Genomic DNA, 15,778 nt, shown 5'->3' with positions numbered 1-15,778 from the left:
ATAAATAAATTATTTTCACTGATACTGCAGGGAAATGCGTTGCGTTTATTTTTTGTAACATGAATATAACGAAATCCTGATATCTATCATATATTAACATTTTAACGTTAAAGTTTAATCTATTAAAATTAGGAAAATAGGTAAGTAAAAATGAATACGTTAGTATTGTTGAAACAGTTGAGCGGAGTGGTAACCATCATATTTACATATACTAGTAGGTACGTTATTAAAATAATGCACATAGCACATATACATACTCGTATTTTCACTTGTTATTTGTTAATTGTAGACAAAACTCAAATATATCAAATGTTGTGTTGCGGTGTCAGTAGTCAGACATAATAAATGTTACTATTATAGTATTTTTCTGTAGAAGTATATTTTCAAAAATCCGTCGATGATATATGGTCCCTGCAAAAGCAAAGGCATGATAATTATCGTTACGTACAAATAAACGTATGTATGTATATCTTCCATAACTCAACCGCGCAGGCACAGGCCGTTCCTATCGAAATATAGAATAGAAAAATATGATTTTGTCAAACCCGACACGTTGAATAATGTCTGTAGATATAAATTGGGCCTATTCGGTTGTCAACATAACACCAGCGCGTGTTTTATTAATTTACGAGCAAAACTGTTTGCTCGCAAGCTTCGTGTATGAATTAAACATGGTCGCGTGACGCCAGTCGCCTCATCGCGTTTGTTAACTGGAAAAAACACGGAATTGCCGCTGTTACTCGCTTTTTATAGATAAGGAATATTTTCCACGCTTAAATAATGTTGAACATCAACTAATTTTGGTAATATCCTAAATATGGGTTATGTTTTTCAGTGATCCACTGGAACATTTAGCTGTTTATTTTATTAGATATATGCCGCCCTATTATTTGATGATTCGGTTTTGTACCTTTAAAGATATTAACCCATACTTTTACGTTAGTACAATTTAACGTTACTTGCTATAATAATTCGCTGGCAATTATTATTTCAGATAGCAATCGTTACATCGTAAATACGTATTGCAGCTGTTTTTCACTATTTCGGTGACTATTTCCTTTACAATTTTGTTCGAAACGAATTCGTTTTTTTGTTGTTTCTTCAGTCTAAGCTTAGCATAGTAACACAATAGTTAATTTCCCCAAGTTAAGTTCAGCTATAAATTTAGTGAACAAGTCCGCAAAACAGCACTGCAGCGTCTCCTTCCTAATTTTGTTTGCGATCGGCTGTTTGCGGCAAACAGTGCTAAGCGTTGAACAATAACAAGTTGGGCAAACAGGAACGCTCGTTACATAACATAAACATTACGTATGTAATGTATTGTTTGAGTCAGTTTGAGTATCGCTGAAACCATACTTCGAAGCACAAATACATAAACACATGTATTTATTGTTACAAATACAAAGAGGACGGACCAATCTATAACCTTAGTCTAGTCTGCCTGTCCAAGATTGAACCCGGAACTTTCTTTGTGAAAACCTGTCACAGAAACCGCACTCAATACACAGCACAATACAATATAGCACACCTACCTCCGGGCCAGGTGTAAGATTTCCCTTTGCCAAACTGTTTTTTAAATCAATCCTAAATTAATAATTATGAATATAGAGTTATTGGTATGATATTGGTACACCTTTAAACATTTTCGTCAAACCAATAAGTTTTACCCCACTTAGAACCATCTAATACATGAATAAAATCATCTCGTGTATTTGTGTACATAACAATGTACATTGTTTATCGTGTCAACAGTTCATAATAGGAGTATGTGTAATTAGATGCGCTGGGGCGGTCTCGCAGCGACGTGCGGCGGCGGACATACCGCAAGTTGCCAGCCACAGACCACTGAACAAACAGAGTTGACGACTGACGTAGGAATGTGGAACGAAACAACGATTGCGAGCAACCTTCATGAAGTTTGTAGTTGGATGAAATATTCATTACAAGTTTTTTTTAATATGACTGCAGAGGTAAATGGTTTTCCAGTGTGTGTATTTATAAATGTCTCATTCTTTGATATGCCCTACAGACAGAATGAACTAGATTCTAAGCCTGCGCATTTGTATCCTTATTCACGTACGTATCTTTACACAATTCAGATACTCAGAAATGTTCTTATTCATTTACTGGATATACTCAAACATTTTAAAGCAATACAATAACTTCTAACAGGCTTAAAATACTGTCCGTGTAAAATACGGTACTTCTATATATTGTGTGTAGTGTGTAATCAAGTATAACGCCTGTTATTGGGTTGAGTGGTTGTGGCTGCGCATTTGTGTGCAATTTACGGTCGCAATAACCGGACTGTAGATTGAAGATGGACGTAGTTATTACATAGCATTAGGTACGTGGTAAGTTGATTAGTGGATGTCATTTGATACAACATTCATATTACCAGCGGGCCTGGCCGACGTTGTACCGACCGGCTGCCCTTTCGGTAAATGACACACAGTTCATTTTAAATTACTTAATTATATTTTTTAGTCTGCTCAGCGTTAAAAATAATTAGCGATAAAAGCGAGCAAAAACTTACTGAAAATAATTTTACCTTAATTTATACCTTCATACCAGTCACCTTCAAAAGGGGAGGCAATTAACGGGACGGACATCTGTCGAAGAGACTATTAATACAAAATATATCTAGCAATTCCTCGAGCAGCCTCTCATTGTGCGTCCACGGCCCTAATTAGCATAATTAAATATTTGTTCGAAACAAAAAGGTTCATTACGGCCCAGTCCTAACCAAATAAATAAATTATAATAGCAAACGTTACGCAAACAAGCCGCGTACAAGGGAACAGATGAGTTTTTCTTATCGGCTCCGGAGTCAGGCAGCGCTAATGGTTACAAATGGAGAACTGTGCGTGCTAATGCAAATTGGGACAAACTTGCAAAAGACAACCAGTTGTGAGCCCTAAAACAAGTTTTTTTTGCCCTTAGTATCAGTTGGGAGTCGGGCGCACATAACTTTAGAATTTATTAAATAGTACACACTCGGAAAGTGGGTAAGGGAGGCGGTAAATAACTGCAAAAGGTAGGGTCTACGCTAGGTTACTATGTGAGGAATTTGACAATGTCAAACGTTATAATTTTGACTTTTAAAATTTGGTATGCTTTACATAATAATATGGTCAATTCTCGGTTTAGCTAGTTTACTAAAACTTATTAAGATTTAATTTATAGTACACTATAATAGTTTACCGCCGGTTTTTTGCGATGGAAATCGTTAATTTGATATTCAAAAATTTTATCACTTTAGCTTAACGTCATATTAATTTAATAAAGTATATAATTATTAAAGTTTCATAATTTTAGTCACGTTAATTTAACATAATTAGATAATCTGATGAAATTGAAATGAATTTGAAATGAATACTTGTAGAATTTAAAACATTAATATTAGTTTGAAGGTGGTAGAAACCTTTGTGGTTCGACTCCGGCGGCACGACCGCCGCACCTATTTCTATCTAATAACAGCAGACGCTGCTATGATCCGTTTTAAAGAGTGTGGTAAGGGATACAGACTTCTGCGAGGCGTTCCAGCTTAGTCCTCAGGGGTAGCAGCGCATCTGTGACCGACTTCAGGTAGGTATATCTAATCTTATCCTGGGGTTGATTACAGATGTCCATGGGCGGCAGTAGCCACTTATCATCATGTGGACTGCATGCTCGTCTGCTACTCCTATATTATAAAAAAAAACATTGAAATAAACTGACAGTAAGAACATGAATATTGGGTTCGCATGCTAATTCTATAATAAATTCCCAAACTTCATGCTCTACCGAGCGCAAAGTATATTGTTCTCAAAAGGATGAAAAATCAACCTACCCTTACGCTAAAAAATTCACTAGTAGCATACTGGAATTTGGTTTTAATTAATTCCATATAGATCGGTTTTTTCTGTGGACAGAATTGGGTAATAACATCTGCGGGTACATATTGTCATACAGGCTTACAAGCAACGTATCTTGCAGCGCCGTGCTAGCAAGCCACACATTACAGCCCCGGATTCCGGCAGTAGTGCGGTCCACTCCGGTCCCTTGCGGGCGATCGGAGCTGGAATTAATTAAATTTAGTTTCTAGTTGTAAGTCCAGCGAGCTGCGGTGTCGCCCCACGGCCCCGGCCACCTCCGACGGCTCCCAAGGGCTGGCGCAGAATTCCAATGTCCAATTCCAATAAAAGTATTGTCTGTACAAACTTTGTTCTTTTAGAAAGGACTTTAATTAATAACAAACATTGTAGTCTCAATATCGAAGGTTGAGTGAAATCAGTAACATTTGGTTACAAATGTGGTAGCAGTATTTCCTAGCACTGTTTTGACAAATATTCAAGCCTAAAATACAATCACTAAACCAATATACAAAACCAATAATATAAGTGAGACACCTGGCCGATGTTACTGCCGGAAATGTGTCTACAATGTAAACACACCTCATCATATCTCCAGTAACCACAATCATATAATATTCATAGACTCATTACCTCGGGATTACACATATCAGCGAGATTGACGCTGATTGCTCAGCTGTCGTAATCCATCAAAGTGAATCTCGAGCGATTGACTTCTCAGTGCAAAGGACTGACTTCTCAATGCAAGGGGCAGAACGACTTGAACCTACTCGTATTATCAAAAAACACAGTAGTGAACTACAAGGCATTTTTACATCAAGGTGATGTTGTTCAACTCGTTTCTTTTTGTTCACTTTTTAACATCTCTTATTCAGATAAAAGCTGTATCAAGCATTTTTGTATTACGGTTTCAAGGATATAAAATAGAGATTTCATAGAAGGTGGTAGAATCGTTTGTGGTTTAATTGCCGCGACACCTATTTCTACCTAATGAAAGCAGTGATAAGCGCTGCTGTGTTCTGGTTTGAAGCGTGTAATGAGGGAGACATACTTTTTCAAGGCGCTTAAAATTAGTCGTCAGGGCTAGCAACAGAAATGTAGCCGAATTCAATTAGAACACCAGTACTATTTGGAGTTGATTAACGTCATCAAGTGACAGCAGTGATCCTCTACCATCATGATCGCTTCCTCGCTTATTATTTTTCTTTTTTAGACAACTTTCACTTCACGTCAAAAGCTTTATAAAGCAAGTACTTTGTGAAAATTGTATCCTAATTATTTACATATATTGTAGCCACCTGTCTGCCGGTCGGCCGCAGCTCAATACGATGAATGCGCTCATTACTGATTCCCGATTCCCGGAGAGACGTAATTACGTCGACTATTTGCTATTCACATTACTTATGAATCCTGTTACTCGATATGCTGTGATTGTACATTGTGCCTGTCGTGTGCTCTCTGTTCAAATTAACAAGCAAATCGTCGACGGCATTATTCTTATTTTCAATAAAAATAATGCCTGTTAGTAATCAATTGGTATTCTTAAATCATTTGGTTATATTATTGTTATTGAAATTTGTTTGCTTAATTGTTTTATTTTACTTTAGAAAGGATTAAGGGCTAACTTCGAAACTTTTATTTTTGTAAAATGAATATTTAAGATGAAAGTGTCTCTTTAATGTTGATAACCAATAGGTTTTATTAATAACCAACATCGGTAAACCGATATTCCATTACAAAATTACTTTTATCGTGCAGTGAAACCCGCAACACTACGCAACATCTCTCGGCTGTTATCTGATTTGGATCCGCAAGCAGCTGGAGCCAAGTCTGTGTCTCCGCGTGTTCAGTATTCGCACAGCATCCCGCTCGTGCTCCGCGGTCACACAGCCAGCTCAACAAGATTTCCAAAATATATGTAACATTCTCCGACTGCCTTTTGTCTGTGCGTCTTACTTAGATAAATTTTAATACATTTTTAAATAAAAATAGGTCACGTATTACAAATATATAGCTTTCTTTTTTAGAATTAATTATTATTAATATCGTTATTATCATAAAAATCGAAATTTGATGATTCTGTAGGCAGTAATTGTCAAATTTTGATCTCTGGTAGGCAAAAATTCGACGCATTAATAACGAGCACGAGACTTCAAGTATAACGTCAAAACGACTGATTTTGACATTTAAATTATATCTAACTATAGCTCCTGACTCACAAACTTAATCGAGGTAAAGTTGAGAAATATATTTTCAACTATAAGGCGGATAATGTCGCGTAGAAAAGCCTTGTTAGAATATATTGTAAATAGATGTATAATGCATGGGGATGCATGTGCCACTGATTTATGGCACACTCGTATAACGGAATATTTGAGACGCTGCCAAAGAACGTTGCGGTATTTAAATATTTATTTTCAACGGTTTGCCTCAACCTGTCAGCCACACCACGATACATAATTATTAATACCGAAATTTACCAATAACACTCCATAAACGCATTGAAATATTTAAAATTCAACCAATATAAAATTCAGCGCACGTCGACAAGTAGATTAACTGGCGCATTCAATAGGAATATTCAAAAAGGAATTACGAACGGGCGCTTACATTTCCAATCTATATGCGTGTAGTAATAATAAAGTAATTGTATAATTGGTTTAAAGGTTTTTAGTTTCAGACATTTAAGATATAACTGGATAGTAAAATATTATTTGTTTTAACAATACTTACATTTTTTCCTAATCTAAAGCAAAATCTGGGCAAATATTACTACGATATAATGAGTGGCAGTAACAATTTAATATCAGTTGGACAACATGCCAATTTGCAGCTTCTGTCATCAATTAATTGTTAACTAAACCGTAATAATTATGAGAGAAGACAGTAGCGCAACGTGTAATCTACACTAATATTATAAAGAGGAATTATAAAGAGGAAAACTTTGTTTGTTTGTTTGGTTGTAATGAATAGGCTCAAAAACTACTGGACCGAATTTAAATTTTCTTCCACCATTCGAAAGCATTATCCACGAGTAACATAGGCTATATTTTATATGAAATATTTTTGCTAAATAGATTTTGAAGCGGTACAAAATTTGCCGGGTCAGCTAGTATGTTATAATTGTCAAAACATCATTTTTTTCGAAAAGATCCGAGAAATGAACACGAACGAACGTAAAGAAACCGCTTACGGTTTGCAAGTCATGCAACAATAACTGAACAAAGCGCACAGAAAGTCGTTATTCATAATCGCTCTAGCAGCCGCGAAGTGGTTTCACGACACTCGCGAAACACTTGACTTGCACAACTCTCGACACTTGCACAACTCTCGACTCTCGCGCCATGCAACTCGGGACTTGACGCAGAAGGCCTTGTTCAGTGATTCTTCAAAAGTGACTACTTCTATGACAGTTTAGCGTTAGAGATCATTGTATACGATGGATTATAATAAATAATAGACGAATTTGATTTGTTTTGATTTGGATTTTGCAGTTATAAAGAACTTCTGTTAAATACATTTTGACTCGTATGCTTTTTGTACGTTAGGTGATCTAATACGCTTGACCTCTCCTTAATACGCGCTATTATACTTTAAAAAAGTCAAATGAAATGGCCATTGTTTCTGCAATATTTTAAAATAGATTTTTCCATTAAAGCCGAGAAACGAGTGCAAAAATATTTTTATAAATAACTTAATAATATAATCAAGTCCATAAAAAAGGCAATTTGAATATTACTGTATCATTTCCCGATCAGCATTGTTGACTAATTGGTAAACGTATAATTAAGCGGCAAATATTTAAATGGAGATTAAAATATCATCCAGTTATTTTGGTAAATCGGGGATTAAAGTCCAACTTCATAATTTATTTGGCGCTATCACCGGAACAACAGTGCGAAGAATTATTTATGAGCCCCATTACCTTTTTCAAAATAAAATTGTTTTGTGCGAAATTTATTGGTTCTGTAGGCTTTATTGTTCAGCTAATACGTTTTTACACTATGCGGCCGACATGAGGAAATTGCATTTTTAATAACAGTAACCTCTCTTCTTTTTCAACTATTTTATATACATTAGATATTTACCTGCGGTTCACAGTAGTGTTTATACCGTGTGACGAGCAGGGGTATCCGGGTTGACGTCTGGGTGGCAGAAATTTTAATGATGTATGTAGATCTCGGCTTCTGTTTTAGATTGGTTGCTTATATATATTTTGTATGTATTGATGAAACCTACAACAAACGGAATAATAATGTAGAAATCGTTATTTAATGCTCCAGAGTCGCACCACACAGGGTTCCACTAATATCAAATGATTAACGTACTTTGACGTCAAGCATCTAGAGCCGAAACCATTAGACATTTCATAATTCTTTACAAATAAACGGACAATAAAGTAATCCAGTAAGCTTACATCTAAGTATATGACAAAAATATTTCAGCAGCGGACTAAAGGAGCTTCGTAGTGGTGGTATTGTATACATTTAATTGTTCCGGTGGCGGTCGGCGCCGGCTCAGTAATGAAGGCGCCATTTTCTCCCGGAGCGCCGAATTCACGCGACCCGCTCACGGCGAACCGATTCACCGTCTAATTGCACAGCCGGAAAATTTGACGTTTGTGACGAATCAAAAGTTGGAACAATACCCTTGAGTTTGCTTCTTGAGATCTCTCTAAAGCTCAATAGACATTTTCAAATCAAGATCGTCTTTTATGGTCGGTACATACCTAGTTAATTCAAGATGAATATTGTTTTTCTTGCTTTTTTAAAACACGTACTTTTTTCGTTAAAAATGTTTGGTAGTCTAATACAAGTAATAATACCTCTCTCGCTCTCTCTCTTTCTGTGGATCTCGCAGAAGAAACTAAGGTTCAGTATGATCTTGAAAATTAAAAATAATGTCTTCTTAAGTGACAACCGACAATCACAAATAAAGGATATTACATCAAAGCTAGTCTTTCTTGGGAAAAGTTATGACCACTACCATTGTTTTTGTTAATAACAATAAAATAAAATATAATAGGCCAATATTTTATGGGCCAGTACATTCATTGAAGGCTACTCATTTATTAACGTCCAGTCAACCGAAGCCAATATGTTATATGCTTCTCAAGTTCATTATCCATCGCTGGACAGCAGAGAGCTAATTACAAGCGAAGTGGCTCGCTGGACAAATTACCGATAATATTAAGAGTGAGGAGCGCCCCGAGGAACTTCAAACAGCTATAGTCACTCCAATCCGTGTCCTTTATACCGAGGCTGTGATTGCTTAATCAGGAGGAATTCATTCCCGTTTGTTAGTTCTATTACAAATCAATATAACCAATCTAATATTTATCACGCTGCCAGGCGCAGATATCCTCTTAAACAAAGACTGCTTTAGGTCCATGAAATGTTTGCAGAGTGCGGATTTCGTGTAACGGTTTTGAAAAAAATAGAAGACTTTCCCATGAACAGGTTTCTTTAAGATTTTTCTTTCACTATTAAAGCATATAATCATTAAATTAATTTGCAATATACACAAATGATCAAATATTGCAATTGAGTCCCCAACAGAACAGATTCATACCATTAAGTTTTCATCGCTTTACAAATACAACTCTATTATTCAATTCGTCCATCCAACACTATTGAAATATATGCACAAAGCAACAAAACGCTAGCGGGCAGATCTGGGATTGGAACCTCCAACAAACAACGTCGTAATTCATTCCATTAAGTTTTCACTGGTTTACAAACACAAGGTTATTAAACAGATCCATCCATCACTATTAGAATAACGTGTGTCAGGCACATATCAAGCACCGTGTGTCAGACCCATGCCAGACATAAACAAATATATGAACAAAGACTTTGCTCACACATTTGAACACTTACTTGTTTAATTTTTTTAACCTGTCACTTATATCATGGTCTCCTAGCACCTGGACTTTGGGCTCGTACACAAAACTGCGACGTCGCATCGTAAAAATCTGCGAGCTCCCTCGACGCATCGCAAGAACTTGCGAATTAATTCGCATCGCACATTCCTGCGATGTTTCGTCACACTTGTTGACGCCATTTTTAGTTCGTTCTGAGACAGCGTGTGGGGAAGATGTACAGACCTGTATTTGTTGGGTTGGTTGGTTGTTGGGAAGACGTATACTTGAATGTAAAAAAATTACAAAGTACGTCGTTGTTTTTTTTATATTACTGATTGAGGAGCGCCCTGTTCTTTGGGAAACTAAATATAAAACAAATGTTATATGATAAATGGATGAACCCAAAATTTTTTTTGTTACTCTTTCCTGTATCTCTCAAGCAATAACAAAAGTGCACACTTCTTTTTACGATTCATGTCACGACCTAATTTTCAAAATACGTTCCGTACGGTTGACGGTTGTCGAAAGAATGGTCACCCTGGGAGACGCTATGCCGCACGACATCGCATCGCAGCAATTCGTGTCGCAATTTTCTGCGTTGCGAATTCGCATCGCGTCGCATCGCTGTTTTGTTTACGAGCCTTTAACGCATACTTGAGTTTGATCGCTTTGATGTACGCTCGAGAAAAAAACGACATCAAATGTCAAAGTGCAAATATTTGAAGCAAGCTTTCAAATACCCGTGCTTCACTGTGTTCAAACATATGTTCAAATGTTTTTGCTATGTCTGGCACGGGCCTCAGAATAAGTGGAGCATTTCATCAAGCGAATTGAGAGCAAGCTACTTGGTCGCCGTCCTTGTGCTCTACGCGGCTTCCTTTGAAAGGTTGCATCTTGATGTACGACAGTTTTCGCTCTCGAGTGTTCCTTTAGCAAAAAGCAAATAGTGAATTTCTTATAGATAAACAGTTATAGGAGAAGTAGTTGTTCTAGTTAGGGCTCAAACGTTATTGGTAGATATAAGTATATGTAGGTCATTTTAAAAGCAAATAATACAAAAAGTGTCCCACTGTATTTTGATATAAAGACATAATTTTTTATTATACGCCTTATTTGGATTAACATTTGATTTTTTTCTCTGGCCTTCATCATCACAATCTCCATCGTAAAAGGTTTGTAACGCAAAATATTTGCATTCTGTTTTTATTAAATCTTTACAAAAGGCCTCCTCTGTCTACTTAACTGAACTTTTCAAAAGGAATAACGTCATTTATGAGCTTATCATACTATTTTATTTTTAGCGTGTTACCAAGAAAAAAATATAACTTTCCAGATTCTATCTGTTCGTAATTCGTAAAAATATTTGTAATTAATCCTTAACCCAAAGGCAGACTGGTAGAGAATGCTTCTAGCATTAAGTCCGTCTTTTGTACCAATTGAAAGGTATATTAATTTTTGAGATAAATGCATCAATATTTAGTCTGAGGGTGTCAATAAATTCCCACCCCAGCTTCGGGCTTCGTCATCGATCGACAACTGACATGTAGTGGAATACGGTTGCACTCTCATATTATAGTTAAGCCGCTTACTACCAACCACTATGTACGAGCCGTTTACTGCCATCCAAACCGATGTTTACTTTAAATTACAAACAACGATGCAGGAACTTTCGCTTATTTTAGGATGAAATTTATATTTTATATAATAATTTCTTTTTCCGCTACTGTGGCATTTCAATGTAGCGACAGGTTCCATGCCTGATCTGGCTTATGTAGCTAAACACGGCCAGGGTCAGTTAGCCTTCGTTCCGTTTGTATGATTGAACAGCATAAGAATATCAACAGCCTAAGGGATTGTTTGTAAACTACCAACAAGAGTTAACCACTAGCCCATATTTCTTCTATAAGCATAGAACCATAATGGTGATGTTTTCGTGTCAAATCCATGCCCAGTGGTTGCCTAGGCGACCTGCGTGGCGGAGCCTTCACCACACCGGTCTGACGCGCAGAGGGTCCGAGTTTCGATCCCCGACCAAATAAAAATCTAAATGATGTATTTAGGCTTCTGATTCTCGGTCTGAGTGATTGTACATTTGTCTCTATGTGAACATAGCATCCACGATATATGGAATCTTAGTGTGGGGCTGTGAGTGTAGAAAGTAGTAAAACATAAAAAGACTTACAGAAATCCAGACCGTATTGTCAACTAAACTGCGTGTTTGTTTCTTCAATTATGTAAAAAGCGTGAAGCGCTAACTCTACGCAGGAAGCATTTAACAGCAGCGCAACCGTCCATCACAAACAGCTGACGCGGTACTCTATTGGATTTATTTCTTTAAATAAAATACACCCTTAGCTTTTAAAATTGTATATAAAATACAAACTTTGCAAACAGGGACCTACTTTTATCACATTAAGCGCATTTATGTTCATTACGAAACAAATAAAGCCACTGGAAAATTGTGTGCCATAATATTTTGTGGCGAATCAAATTTCATATCGGATCTTGAAAGACCATATCAAGTAATAAATAAAACTAAGAAATACCTACCGTATTATTAGATTCATAAATATACGGCACAGGTATATACGAGTACATACAATACGGGCTTAGTCAGTAAATCCCCAGTAAGGAGATAAACATATATCTCAGGACAATAGGTGCAAAACTGAAATAAAAGCAGTCTTTGTTTCTAGAATATGATATAATCAACGACTCGTCTCGACTTTCATATAAGTTTTCTTCCACGCTTCGCGCTTAGTTACATAATAACGGGCCAAGAACAAGTCTAGCTTGTATATAGAGGGTTCCGTACTACCACATGTTTGTATGGAAGCCGGCTTTTAGTTTTTACTTTTTTCAGTGTTAATATTTGTTGTCATAGCACCGTAGTATAAAACACTGTGAGAGGCAGATAGAAAGACAGCAGAGGCTTAGTAATGGGTTCCCGTTTATACCCTTTGGGTACGGAACCCAAAAAATAATGCGTGTAACATAATATGTAACTTAACCTCGAAGTCCTGGAACATATGAGTTTGTTTATATGGACGACACACCACGTGAAAGTTCTAACAAGCTATTGTTTAAAAAAACCGTTGTTATTTACGTTTTGGTGGGATTTATTGGATTGAGATTTGAGAATACACGTGTATGTGTATGTGTTATACACGCTTAGAACCTATTTCAGATAATCTGTATAGAACTGGACTGTATGTATATCATATTCTAGGTATAGGCGTGTACTTTGATAGGTGAGAAAAAAAGTATAACACTTAGTTACTTTTTATTTTAAATGAACATCAAAATAATAAAATATCTCAGAAACTTATTTGTTAGAAAACGTTTAATATGTATTTGTATTTCTTTTGTATTTTTAATGTGTAGTACTAACATAGTTCGTAAGAATATACTAACATTTAATGGACTTTGTCTGAAATAAATAAAATATTATCAAGTTTCTAACAACACTGCACCATTACATTCTAAACTGTTGTCTGAATAGCTTCGCCCATTACATCATACCTTTGCAAAAGACATTATTTTAATGTAAAAGTAGATATTTTCAAGATGAGAGAGATCAAAGGCGCCTTTGTCAGGACGCGATATGACCACTATGACCAGCGTGTCGACTTTCCTGACGCCTGGGCGTGCCGGCCACCTGCCTGCTTATATTACAGAACTAACAAATGTAGAAACAAAAGGATATTTGATAAACTTCTTCAAAGGATATACGAACAGCATGCATTACATTTTGCATTTTACTGGTATGATTTAACATTGTTGATACAACGGTGAAGGAGAAAACCTACATATATGAGAGTTCCTTAAAAAAGGTCACAAATGTGTGAGTCTATCATTTGACCAGCGCTCTGGACAACGATCTAAACCCATCTCGCTCTGATTAAAAAACTATGCCCAGCAGTGGGACTGTAAAGGAGATGACCATGACGATGTTTGAACGCACGCATATAAAAAACATGTTAAAAAGAGAAATTTTGTATGTGTGATGTATTTTTGTTTGTCTGTGTAAGTATTTGTTGCATCGAAGTTCTCAAGTCGGTTTAAATAAAATCGTTGGTTAAGAATTTTAAGCTATCCAAACAAACCGTTCAGTTATACTTTAAGTTACGATCTATGTTATATTTTATACTTTTACATATTTAAGGATGAAAATAAGATTCAAGTTTTAAATATTCAATAAAAAAATGACGATAGGCAGCAGTATGACGGTCGCTCAGATCAACTTTGATGGATAAGTTTTCGATTTAATAAGTGGAAATACCAGTGGAACTTCACTTCAATGAAATAAAAGTTTCCTCCAAGTACTAAAGAATTAAAGCGATCTATAATTAAAATTTTATTCAGTTCATACCACCGACATTGAGATATTAAAATGAGATTGAATTTAAATTATTTCACAGAAATATGCACATTATATTTTCAGCATTAATTACGTGACCAAATTATAAGAATAAAACTTAATTTAGATTAACAACATATTATGAGATGAAAAATAGTTTTAATAAACTGAAATCATAAAATTACACGTTCTAGTGTATACGTATTAAATTAAATTAAACAGAAGAGAATAGAATTAGATTAAACAGGAGGTAAGTTTCACTTGATAATAATAAAGATATTGGGATATGAAGTACTTTATGTTACTGAAAGTTTCGTTAATATCCTTCTAGCCGTTATCAAACTACTCGTAGTGAAACTAGACTCTTTGTCTAAGTAAGTAAGTAAGTAAGTAAGTAGTGAGAAACTTGAAACTAACTAGCTCCGAAATATACTGCCTGGAACTCAGCGCATCAAAGCTAATATTAAGTTCTTAAAATACTGTCGTGGATTGAACTATGTTCAATAATTATAAGAGTGTTTAGCCCACTACCGTCCCACTGCTGGACGGATCTCCATTCAGAGTGAAAAGAATTTAGGCCATAGTCCACAGGACTGGTCAAGTACAAATTGCTAGAATTTTTTAAGTACTTTCAGACATGTATGTTTTCTACAATGTTTTCTTACACTGTTATAGCAATTGATAATTAATTTCTGATAAAGTTATATGCATATGTTAATCAAAATTCAATTTAAAGTATTCGGCACTTTCTTTGTAGAAATTTGGAAGTCACGTATTTCTCGTGAAAAAAAATTCTAAAGGAATATTGTAGGATCGTGCCGGACTAGTGTAACAAGGGTAGCTTACACACCTGACAAAACACGACCTGGGCGGACCACCTTTCGATATATTTCGTTGGATAACGATGTAAACAGCGTGTCTAATTTGAGCGCCGACTTCAGAAATATGTACTAAACCAACATTTATTTCAATTATTTTTTACTTTGTAGTAACATAGAAATCGGTTGTATTTTTTTGTTTGTTGTTTTGTTGTTTTTTTTTTCACCTTTTTAGTGATGACATACTTACATTTATATTAATACAATATAAAATTGTATAAACGTGATCATGAATGATGGTAAGGTCTGAGTTTACATTGATTGGAACCGCCCGCTCGCAGGGCGCTACCGCGCCCTGCTCGCTTAGTTTTATATTGTCTTGTATGTTCCAACCTAACCTAACTAAATAGTCAATGATGAACTGGCTTTGCAATTTCATTAGAACCTACACCAAATATCTTCAAACACAACTCAATTATTCCCATCGGTTGAGGAGTTGCATATTTTGACTCCGAGCCACATTATCAGACCCTTAAATAGTCAATGATAAACTGGTTTTGCAATTTCATTAGAACCTACACCAAATATGATTTAAACGAAACTCAATTATATCCATCGGTTGAGAAGTTACATATTTTGTCTCCAGAACCCACTCTGATCCTCATCATATTTAAATGGGACCAACTTGTAGCAATTGTACATACACGAAATTAAAGGCATTAAAATAGGTTCATAAACGGCGAAGTTATGGCTGTTATATTTACATGGGTGGAGGAGTTCCCCTCTTTTTCTCCAGAACCCATCGATGGATGATAACCATATATAAATGGGACCAATTTCAAGCTCGTCCCTATACAATAAAAAAAGAATTATTAAAATCGGT

This window comes from Epargyreus clarus, unplaced genomic scaffold (assembly GCF_041222505.1).
Source record: "Epargyreus clarus isolate Ecla_fem2 unplaced genomic scaffold, WU_Ecla_fem_2.2 ptg000015l, whole genome shotgun sequence".
In the NCBI taxonomy this organism is placed as follows: Eukaryota; Metazoa; Arthropoda; class Insecta; order Lepidoptera; family Hesperiidae; genus Epargyreus; species Epargyreus clarus.
The sequence above is the reverse complement of the archived record's forward strand: the minus strand, read 5'-3'. Positions refer to the sequence as shown.